This window comes from Talpa occidentalis, unplaced genomic scaffold, assembly GCF_014898055.3.
Source record: "Talpa occidentalis isolate TD23 unplaced genomic scaffold, MPIMG_talOcc4v2.1 talOcc4.86, whole genome shotgun sequence".
NCBI lineage: Eukaryota > Metazoa > Chordata > Mammalia > Eulipotyphla > Talpidae > Talpa > Talpa occidentalis.
This window is the reverse complement of record NW_023605261.1, coordinates 31,051-43,097: the sequence shown is the minus strand read 5'-3', so window position 1 is coordinate 43,097 and position 12,047 is coordinate 31,051. Positions and strand designations below refer to the sequence as shown.

General features: G+C 45.1%; 1 long non-coding RNA gene across 1 annotated transcript; it reads right to left on the bottom strand.

The window, feature by feature from the left end:
- Positions 1-267: 267 nt before the first annotated feature.
- Positions 268-2,039, bottom strand: LOC129145084 (uncharacterized). Its single transcript, XR_008550138.1, has 3 exons — positions 1,931-2,039; positions 1,621-1,653; positions 268-1,280 (listed from the first exon to the last, which is right to left on the bottom strand). It is a non-coding gene; the product is annotated as an uncharacterized LOC129145084 (long non-coding RNA).
- Positions 2,040-12,047: the final 10,008 nt, after the last annotated feature.

The window sequence follows — 12,047 nt, the reverse complement described above, 5'->3', positions numbered from 1 at the left end:
TCAGCACTACCACGGAGAAGGCCCACTGCAACAGCCTGAGTGGATCCCGGGCCAGGGAGCTGACCCACATGGAGCATCAGGCCTCTCCTATCTCTTCTGCTACTCCCCTTAGCAATGCAGTTCAGTATATCAGCCTGTTCTGCTACCCACTCTGTCTCTGGTGAATCCTCTCAACCCCTCCCCTCCCCACACCTCTGGCCTTCACCCCAGTTCTTCTACACAGAAATTTAAAAAAAAAAAAAGCTTTAAAAAATTGTGGATGTTTTATTAGGGAATTATAGATAAATCATAACTCAGTGTTGCCAAGAGAAAATAAAGGATAAAAGCACCAAGATTTGTTACTATCAGGAGAATTAGTTCAGAAGATGTCACTTTCTGGCCATGTGGTGAATATATAAGTGGTGTGAAAAAGTCATAATCTGCAGCATCAAGTACAAGATCCATCTTAGACCCAGCAAACAGCAGAGGCTGGGGACCCAGTGGTGGTTTAGGTGCAGCAAGAAACAATGGGGGACTCAACCAGCTGGAGTCAGGCTTTGTCATCAAATAAGTTTGATGCCAAACTAGAGAGGGTCCGTCCACCACCCAGCGCTGCCAGGCCAGGAAGCCTGGGCTGGTCTGCAGCCCTGGTCAGCAATAGGCACAGCCTGGCGGGGCTCAAGGGTTAGTTTGGAAGTTTGGCTCAATCTGGCCCTTCATCTGCTTTCTCTACACCCTTATATAAGTATTTCTTTTTTTTCCTTCTGACTTTTCCCTTTTCCATCCATGTTGCTGCAGGGGCATGAGTTATGTTTTCTGACCGTGGATGCTACTTCATTACACAGGGACACACATCACCTGTATATGTACATACATGTATACATGTAATCCCGGCTTCTTCTTGATTTGTCACCTGTCTGGGGCATTCAGGTGGTTCCCATAGCTTGGCTACTGTAAATAGTGCTGCAGTGGTGACGGGAGTGCAGGTCCCTTCACAGGAGAGTATTTATCCTCTGTGAGTAGATCCTCAGGGTAGAATTGCTGGGTCCAAATGGCAGAACCACATTTACTCTTTTAAGAAACCTCAGTACTGTTTCCAGAAGGGCTGGCTCAGTCTTTATCCAAAAACAATGCAGGACTGTCCCCTTTTTTCCATATCCTTGCCAGCACTTGTTTCTGGTCTTTGGGATATGGGCCATTCTCGCAGGTGTGAAGTGGTTTAAACCGGGGAATCATAAAGCCACAAAACGTGGGCAAAAAGAAATCCTGTAACACTCAGGCCAACACAAGACTGTCTCTCACTGTGAAAGAAAATAATCATGAAGAAATTCAGGTGAATTACCTGAGTGTTAACATTATCAATGGTCCACTGCATTCTCAAGATGTCCTCCTGAAAGCATCCCCATCACCTAGTCCCAGCCTCTCTGCCTCAACCCCCACCCCCACTGCAGTCCTCCAGGATCTCACCTTTAGGGACTGACATACACTTCAGAGTCTGGGCACTATCGCTGCCCAGGGGAGAATGCAACAAAACTTGGTCAGAGATGAGACCACAGGAGGAACTGATGAGGGTGACTCCTCCATGGGCTCATCTACACTGTCCTCAGGGGCTCAGAGATCCAACTCCTGATCCACACTTACCTGCAGCCTGAGCATAGCTTCCTCCTTGTCCACCTGTGGGAAGAAACATCATGTGAGACCAGGCAGCAGCCAGGTCAGAAGTCCTGAAGGAATCTTCTAATCTGGGAGAAAAAGAAGTTTCCAGAACTGTGACTAAAGACCCAGGTCAGGACTGAGAAAAATGATGAAAGGAGGTGAGGGGGGACTGGACCAAATGCCCTCTGGGCAACACACGTGTGTGGATGGTACTTCCCATTAACCAGGCAGGGCAAGTTCTCCCTGGGACATGAAAGCCCCCAGTGGACAAGATCCCCCCCACTCCCTTCCCTACCTGAGTGCTTCTTCCTCCACATCACAGCTGCAGCCACCGAAGCTCCAGTGAGCACAGCTCCAAGGAGAACCAGGCCAGCAATTATGCCCGTGGTGGGGATGGAGGGTTGAGGAGGGGGCACTGGAAGGGAAAGGAAGGTGAGACCTTGAGCCCCAGGCCTCATCCTGACCCTCTGAAGCTCTCCAGAAGGGCTGTTGATGCCTCTGAGCAGAAGCTCAGTGCCTACATCCCCCTCCTCACCCCATCTCAGGACTCGGGGTTCCAGCAGCCCCTCATGCTGCACATGGCACGTGTATCTCTGCTCCTCTCCAGAAGGCACCACCACAGCCACCCACTTCTGGAAGTTTCCATCACCCCCAGGCCTGGTGTCCACCAGCTCCATGTCCTGGGTCAGGTCCTCCCCATCTCGCTGCCAGGTCAGGGTGATGTCCGCTGGGTAGAAGCCCAGGGCCCAGCACCTCAGGGTGACCTCATGGTCAGAGATGAGGTTGAGGGTCACTTGTGCTTTTGGAGGATCTAAGGAGAAGGGTCAAAAAATTCACACTTTGGGTTTTTCCTTCCTGGGCACAGAAGCAGCTTCACTGACCAACCTCAGAATGAACAAGACAATTGGTTTGGAGGGAGGAAGCACAAAACCCAGAAACCAGCCTAGTCTGGGGAATCTGGGATAATCAGGTGAGAGCCCAGTGTAGGAGGACGCAGGTCTCTAAGGAGAACACAGACTTTTGCTCCTGACCTGGGTGGAGGGTGAATGACACAGAAAGGCAGGACTCAGATCCAGAAATGTTCTCAGACCAAAAACAAGCTCTTGAAAGAAAAAGTCATAGTTCCCAAGGTGGCTGCCAGGTCAAAAGGATCCAGGGAGAGTTATTTCAGGATGGCCTCCCCTCCCTCAGGAGAGACTGGATTCCTTAACTGTCCAGAAAAGTGGTGTCTTCTGGGCGAGTCTCTCTCTAGCAGAGAACATGAAACCCAGGGGGACTCTCCCTCTCTGCCCAGAAAGCAGCTGCTGTTCTGCCCATGATTCCATTTCCCTGTGGGGCGCCAGGAGAGGGGAGGTCCGAGGCCTCGTGGCCCCTCTTACCTGCGCGCTGCAGCACCTCCTTCCCCGTCTCCAGGAGTCTGCGGAGCCACGGGAGGCACCTGCTCTGCACACTGTGCCTGACGCGCTCGGCCCTGCCCGCCGCCTCCCACGCGCGCTGGGTGATCTGAGCCCCCGAGTCCGCGGGGGTCCAGGAGCGCAGGTCCTCGCTCAGGGAGATGAAATCCGCGCCGTCGTAGGCGAACTTTTCATACCCGACAAGGAGGTTCTCGTGGGGCCCCACTTCACAGCCACACATTTTCTGGAGAGTATGAGACCCTGAGCCCCCCACCCGCAGTGGTCAGCCCAGAGGTCACCAGAAATCACCCCGCCCTCTATCCCTGAATAAACCTAAACTGAAAAATCAAGGGACAGGCAGCAAAGACCTTTCCTGGTGGAGAGGCTTTGTTTATCCCCAGCCTCGAGTTGTCAGTCTGACTGTGAGACACGGGACACCCCAGGACATATGGTGGAATGGGGGTGGTAATGTCATCCTGGCACCTCTCCATGAAGCTCACCATCCTCGCTCTGGTTGTAGCGGCCGCGCAGGTCCTTCAGGAGAGCTTTGAACCACTGTGCCTTATACCTTTGCCTCTGAGTCTCCTTGTCCAGGTCCTCCTGCCCCACCTGCCCCGCCCAGGGCGCCCGCGGCTCCGCACTCTGGCCCGGAGAGTCGCTGTCGAACCGCCCGAACTGCGTGTCGTCCACGTAGCCCACGGCGATGTAGTGGGGCTCCCCGAGGCCAGGCAGGGACATCGCTGTGTGGAAAATCCTTAGGGAGTGGGAACCTGGGGGCAGGGAGGGACACAGACTCATGGGGGCCAGAGCACTCAAGGGAGGCGGGAGGGACAGGAGGGGCCAGAACACAAGGGGCCTGAAGGGATACAAGACTTTGGGGGGAGATGAGCCTTTCCTGGGGTCCTGCACCTGCAGTGGGCTCCTTGCTCCTCCCTCCTGGAGCAACAGTGTCCAGCTGGACACGCACTCACCTGCCCATGTCTCCATCAGGGCCAGGGGCCCCCAGAGCAGCAGCAGGATGGTGAGGGGCATCATACTCTCATCCAGGAGACTTTGTAACTGGAGCAGGATGATGCTGATTGTCTTCCCTGGACACCCCCCAGGAAATGGGGAGAGAGAATGGGGGTGAGTATGGGGTCATCAAGGCTGCCCCACCCCACAGATCCTGTGAGAGGGAGACATGGTGCTGTAACAGTGTGACATCCACAGAAAGGGGAGGCTCCAAATTCCCTTCCCCACCTTAGGGAGGAGTGGATTTGGGCTGGGAGAAACAGCAGCCTGGAGGAATGAAGAAATTAGTAGTATTTTCAGATAATTGTGAATATTGATACTAAATTAAAACTTTACATGTGGTAGTTCCTGGAATGTTATTTGCAAATTGAAACCTGAAATAATATCAGGGGATATTTCCTATTCTGTTACATTTCCATAGGCCTCTTGCATTGGTTGGAACTTGTGCTAATTTATAGCTTTTATAAGGTGATACATTGTTTCACTAAGTTACATAGATCTTCAGTGCTAATTACACTGGAATCAAATTATCAAAAAATGTTTTATTTTTTAATCACAAATCCCAAAAGAAAAATTTGTACTGATTTGTACTGTAAGTTGTCAAGTAGTGATGCACTCAATTTTTCATGACTCTGATTTTCTCTGAGAGCTTAAATTTTATTTTATCAGGCAAAATTACTGTCATTTGCCAATTGTTGATTTTCTTCAAGAAACAGACATTGAGATGGGGTGCAGCAGCCATAGTCATGGCAAACCACGGTGCAGGAAAGCACAGGAAAGCCCAGGAAAGCATGCTTCGATCTCGCCATTTTAGAATAGGGACTTTCCCCTCATCAAAAACTGCTTGAAACTGGGATAAGGCTGACCCCGGAGCCAGAGGTGAGCTGGGAAACACCCCCATGCCAGGCCCCTTCTGGCCAAGACTTGGAGCCCAGAGTGGGAGTGGGGAGCGGGCAGTCACAGCAGGGGCAGATCTCGGACAGGCACAGGAAAGTGCGCCTCCAACTCACCCTTTAGAAGAGGGACCTTTGCCTCAACAAAAACTGCTTGAAACTGGGAGAGAGGCGACCCCGCAGCTAGAGGTGAGCTGAAGGTCCCCACAAGCCAGGTCCCGCCAAGCAGGGAGTTGGAGCCCAGAGGGGGGAGCCAGCAATTTGGAGTCTAGCAAGCAATCCACCCACCACACCTCCAGGGCAGTCTGTGGGACTTCAAGACACACCCTTGGAATTAAGTAAATACAGAAGGAGGAGATACTCTGTGACAGTGACTATCAACATATTCATAGTACCACTGCCCTACGGGACTTCTGTCATAACAGTATCTGACTTGATTGGGCCACCGGTTTCTGACATCCCAGAAAGAGCACACCAAAAAGATGCCGGCCAATACCAGCGACACTGTCCCAATGCATAGGAAGAATTAGAAGACAAGCAATAGGGAGAAGAAAAACTATAAGCAACCAAGAAAGTCCTCAGGGGGGAGACACACCACAAAATAAAAATCACCCACCAGACTGCAACAAGAGTGACTTGGAAGAACTTCTGAGCCTTCCAGACAGAGAATTTAAAATTGCCATGATTAAAAAAATGACAGAAGTCATTAAGGAAAACAACAATAAGGGAAAAATAATCAACGATCAGAAGAATGAAATTGACTCCCTAAAGAGGGAAATGCAGGAGATCAAAGGATTAATAGAAGAGATAAAGAACTCTGGGAAAAGCAATGACAGCAAAACAGATGAAATGGAAGAACGAATAGGTACTCCTGAAGACACAGAAATAAAAAGAACCAAAACAGAAAAGGAAAGAGAAGTATGAATAAAAAAGAATGAAGAAAGACTTCGGGAACTCTTTGACTCCATGAGGAAAGGAAATATAAGAGTTATAGGAATCCCAGAAGGAGAGGAGCGAGACAAAGGAACAGAGAAATATTCAAGGAAATAATTGAGGAGAACTTCCCAAACGTGAAGAAGGAGATGAAAATAGACATACAAGAAGCAAGAAGAACACCAGACTTCCATGATGAAAGGAAAAATACAGCAAGACACATAATAGTAAAGCTCCCAAGAACCCAAGACAAGGAAAAAATAATGATGATGGCAAGAGGGAAGAAAGAGATAACATACAAAGGAAAACCAATCAGGGTGACATCAGACTTCTCTGAAGAAACACTACAGGCAAGGAGAGAGTGGAGGGACATAGTCAACAGACTCCATGACAACAAATGCCAACCAAGAATACTCTATCCCACAAAACTTTCCTTCCTCTATGAAGAAAGAATCAGGATCTTCCCAGACAAACAGAAACTCCGGATTTTCATTGGGACTAAACCCCCACTCCAAAAAATACTACAAGGATTCCTAAAGCCAGAACTAACAGAGGGATGAATAAGAATAAAACAAGACCAAAAAAAATTACTAAAAAAATACATAAATAAAACCAGAGAAAAGTCTAACAAAATGGCAAATGCAGATGCTAACATGTCAATATTAACTCTAAATGTAAATGGACTAAACTCTTAATAAAAAGACACAGAGTTGCAGTCTAGATTATGAAACAAAACCCAAAATTTTGCTGTCTCCAGGAAACTCACTTAACTACAAAAGATAAAAATAGACGGAAAGTAAAAGGATGGAAAGCAATCCTACAAGCAAATGGACCAAAAAAGAAGGCAGGAACAGCTACACTTATATCAGATAAAACAGATTTCGAACTCAAAAAGGTAAAAAGAGACCCAGATGGTCACTACATTATGATCAAGGGGACAATACTTCAAGAAGAAATAACACTCATTAACATATATTCACCAAATGAAGGAGCACCAAAATAAATCAGACAACTATTATCATCTCTGAAAACAGACATCAGAGAAAACACATATGTAGTAGGAGACTTCAACACACAACTATCAACAATGTATAGATGAACGAGACAAAAAATAATTAAGGACACTAAAGCTCTAAACAAGGATCTAGAGCTAATGGGCTTAACAGACATCTATAGAACACTAAACCAAAAAAATCTGAGTACACATTTTTCTCAAGCGCACACAAATCAATCTCCAGGATCGATCACATACTGGGACACAAGAAAAACATCAACAGATACACCAATATTGAAATCATACCAAAAATCTTTTCTGATCATGAAGGCATAAAACTAGAAATAAACCATAAAAAGAAGGCAAGGAACTCTCCTACCTCATGGAGATCAAAACAAATAGTACTGGAAGACCACTGGACTAACAAGGAAATCAAAGAAGAAATTAAAAAATACTTTGAGGGGGCATCCCCTGGTGGCGTAGCAGTTGAGTGCTGGGCTGCAAAGCTGCCCGCAACCTCTGCAGCACCAGTTTGATCCCCAGCTGCTGGCGAGGGTCCCACATAGTGCAATAGACCTCTCCTGCCATGCCCACTGCTCCCCTCAGCAGTGTACTTCGGTCCTTCTGCCTGTTCTGTTCCCTGCTCTGGCTCTGGTGAATTCTCTCACCCTCCCACGCTTCTGACTGTACACAGTGCTTGTATAAATATATAAATAAATCTTTTTTTAAGGTTTTCTTTTTTTTAAGATTTATTTATTTATTTATACAAGCACTGGGGTACAGTCAGAAGCATGGGAGGGTGAGAGAATTCACTAGAGCCAGAGGGGAGATCAGAACAGGCAGACTGACGAAATACACTGCTGAGGGGAGCAGCGGGCTGCAGGAGAGGTCTGTGCGCCATGTGGGACCCTCGCCAGGCGGCCAGGGATGAACCGGTGCTGCAGAGGCTGCAGGCAACTTTGCTGCCCAGCGCTCAACCACTGTGCCACCGGAGAGGCCCTAAATAAATAAATCTTTAAAAAAAATACTTTGAGTTGAACTACAAGGAGAACACCAATTTCCTAAATCTATGGGATGCAGTAAGAGCAGTAAAAAGAGGAAAATATATAGCAATACAGGCTCACATCAAGAAACAAGAAGAGGGCCTCCCCCGGTGGCGCAATGGTTGAGAGCTGGGCAGCAAAGTTGTCCGCAGCCTCTGCAGCGCCGGTTCGATCCCTGGCCACTGGCGAGGGTCCCACGTGGCGTGACAGACCTCTCCTGCCATGTCTGCTGCTCCCCTCAGCAGTGTATTTTGTCAGTCTGCCTGTTCTGTTCCCCGCTCTGGCTCTGGTAAATTCTCTCATCCTCCTGTGCTTCTGATTGTACCCAGTGCTTGTATAAATAAATAAAATCTTTAAAAAAAAAAAAAAGAAACAAGAAAAAAGCAAAGAAACACCCTAATATGAAAGCTCAAAGAACTAGAAAAAGCACAACAAAACCCCCAAACCAGTAGAAGAAAAGAAATAATAAAAATCAAAGGAGAAATAAATGAAATAGAAACTAAAAAAGCAATCCAAAAGATCGATGAAACCAAAAGTTGGTTCTTCGAAAAAAATAAATAAAATAGACCCCTACCCAGGCTCACCAAGGAAAAACAGGATAAAGCACAAATAAATAGGATCACAAATGAAAGAGGCGAAATCACAACAGATAGAGCAGAAATCAAAAGAATAATCAGAAACTACTATGAACAGTTATATGCAAACAAACTCAACAATCTAGAAAGGATGGACAAATTCCTACAACTCTAAATCACCCAAAGCCAGATAAAGAAGAAATAGAACACCTAAACAGACCAATTACAAGCAGTGAGATTGAAATGGTAATCAAAACCCTTCCCAAAAACAAAAGCCCAGGACCAGATGGATTTACCAATGTATTCTATCAAACATTGAGAAACGAATTAGTGCCTATCCTTCACAAACTCTTTCAAAAAATTGAGAAGGAAGGGTAATACCAACCACGTTCTATGAAGCCAACATTACACTAATACCAAAACCAAACAGGGACAACACAAAAAAAGAAATCTACAGGCTAATCTCTTTAATGAACACTGATGCAAAAATCCTCAATAAAATTTTAGATATCAGAATCCAGCAACATATTTATAAGATAATTCACCATGACCAAGTAGGATTTATTCGAGTGACACAAGGTTCAACATCCAAAAATCAATCAATGAAATCCAACACATCAAGAAAAAGAAATATAAAAACCATATGATAATATCAATAGATGCTGAGAAAGCTTTCAACAAAGTACAACACCCATTTATGATAAAGGCCCTTGAAATTCTCGGGATACAAGGAACATACCTCAACATCATAAAGGCCATCTATGATAAGCCCACAGCCAATATCATTCTCAATGGTGAAAAGCTAAAAGCATTTCCATTAAGATCTGGAACAAGACAAGGATGTCTGCTCTCACCACTTCTTTTCAATATAATACTGGAAGATGTAGCCAGAGCAATAAGACAAGAGAAAGACATACAAGGAATCCAAACACTCAAGGAAGAAGTCAAACAGATGATATCATAACATACATAGAGAACCCCAAAAACTCCACAGAAAAACTAATTAAATTAATCAATCAGTTTAGTTAAGTGGCAGGATACAAAATCAACATGCAAAAATCAGTAGCCTTGGGCCTCCCCGGTGGCGCAGCGATTGAGCACTGGGTTGCGAAGCTGCCCTCGGCCTCTGCGGTGCCGGTTCGATCCCCAGCTGCTCCTTGGCCACCGGAGGAGGGTCCCGCATGGCGCGCAGACCTCTCCTGCCGCCTGCTGCTCCCCTCAGCAGTGTGCTTTGGTCCTTCTGCCTGCTTTGCTCCCCACTCTGGTTCTGGTGAATTCTCTCACCCTCCTGCGCTTCTGACTGTACCCAGTCATGTATAAACAAAAACAAACAAACAAACAAATAAATAAATAAAACATGCCTCTATAAAAAACAAACAAAAAAAATCGTAGCCTTTCTTTATACAAACAATAAATCTGAAGAAGAATAAATCAAGAAAGCCATCCCTTTTATTATTGAAACAAAAAAAATCAAATACTTGGGAATAACCCTAACAAAAGAGGCAAAGGACCTATACAAAGAAAACTATAAAACACTATTAGAAGAAATAGAAGAAGAGACAAAGAAATGGAAAGACACCCCTGCTCATGGATTGGAAGAATAAACATTATCAAAATAGCCATCCTACCAAAGGCAATCTACAGATTCAATGCTATTCCAATAAAAATTTCAATGACATTCTTCAAAGAAATGGAACAAATATTGATGAAATTCATATGGGGCCACCAAAGGCACCGAATAGCGAAAACCCTTGTGAAAAAAAAAGAAGGGAATATAGGCTTTACACTCCCAGATTTCAAACTACACTACACAGCCATAATAATCAAAACTGCATGGTATTGGAACAAAAACAGACACACGAACCAATGGAACTGAATAAATAATCCAGAAATAAACCCAAAGATTTACAGTCAACTAATCTTTGACAAAGGTGAAAGAATATGCACTGGAGCAAAGAAAGTTTATTCAATAAATGGTGCTGGGTGCTGCAGGAGGCCTTGATGCCCCAGCCAGATAAGACATTGGCAAGCAGAGAAGGTCAAAGGGTCTCACACCGTGGGGCCGAAGCTAAAGGGCCTCACACCGTGGGGCTGAAGATTCCTTGTGCCTCACACCGTGGGACTGAAGATCCAACATTCCTTCACTTTCTGTTCTTGGTCATAAAAAGAGAAAAATTTCCCAAAAATGTACATTAGGCACTATATTATATGCATCAGTATACTGCAAATAAACGGCACAGAAAATTATCTGTTAGAAATTAATTATTAAACAATTTGGCCCACTTGACAATGGGAGACAATTTATTGAACATGCCTGACAAGCATTACAATACAATAATTATAGTAGGTCCTTCTTTTGCCTTCCCTTGAAGTTTCTTGGGAAAGTTTTTAAATGAAGCTATTTGAGTTAGGAGTTTCTAAATAGAAAAAGTTCTGATAGCTGAGTAGCAGCCGGTCCCCAGCTGAAGGCCATGCGAATAAGAGGAGTCTTTTGATGCTTAGGCTTTAGCTGATAGGGGTGTACTTGCGGCTATCCACTGTCTTAGATAATTGTCTAGCTGAAATAATAAGTTTTAGTGTTAGGTCTGTTTTTTTATCTATTAACCTTGAAGGCTACTGTCTAGCTGGGACCCGTAGGAGCCAGTAGTCTATGGGAACATAATACACTAATTGTTTCTGCTTTACACATGATAATGTATTTTTTTATTACTAATAATGAACAAATAAAGACCTGCTGAGTCTCTTGGCAGAAGATACTAGCACCTCACCAAGTGTCAGTGTCTCCTCATTCTACCTCATCCCCTTCCCCTTAGTCCTTTCGTTTTCGCCGACGCCATCTCATCCTTTCAGGAACCCCTGACATGACATTTTGCCAGAGGCTGGTCCCTGGCAGCTGGGAAAACTGGGTTGCTACATGCAAGGGAATGAAGCTTGACTACTACCTCACACCATGCACAAAAACCAGCTCAAAATGATTAAAGAAGTAGACATGAGACCTGAAACCATAAGATATTTAGAAGAAAATATAGATGAAACACTACATGACATGCACCTCAAAGACAGCTTTACAGACACATCACCCAAAGCAGTGATAGTGAAGGCAAAGATAAACAGCAGGGAGTACATCAAATTAAAGAGTTTCTGCACAGCAAAAGAGACAATAACAAAAACAAAGAGAAACCCCACCGACTGGGAGAAAATTTTTGCACACAACACTAATGATAAAGGATTGATCACAAAAATCTACAAAGAGCTGATGAGACTCAACAAAAACAAAGAAAATAATAAGGGAAGGGTCCCACATGGCACGGCAGACCTCTCCTGTTGTGCCCGTTGCTCCCCTCAGCAGTGTATTTGATCAGTCTGCCTGTTCTGTTCCCCACTCTGTCTCTAGTGAATCCTCTCACCCTCCTGTGCATCTGACCTGTACCCCAGTTCTTGCATAAATAAATAAATAAATCTTTAAAAAAATGGGCAGAAAAGCTAAAAAGAAACTTCTCCAAAGAGAAAACGCAAATGGCCAACAGGCATATGAAAAAATGTTCAACATCACTTGTAATCAGGGAAAT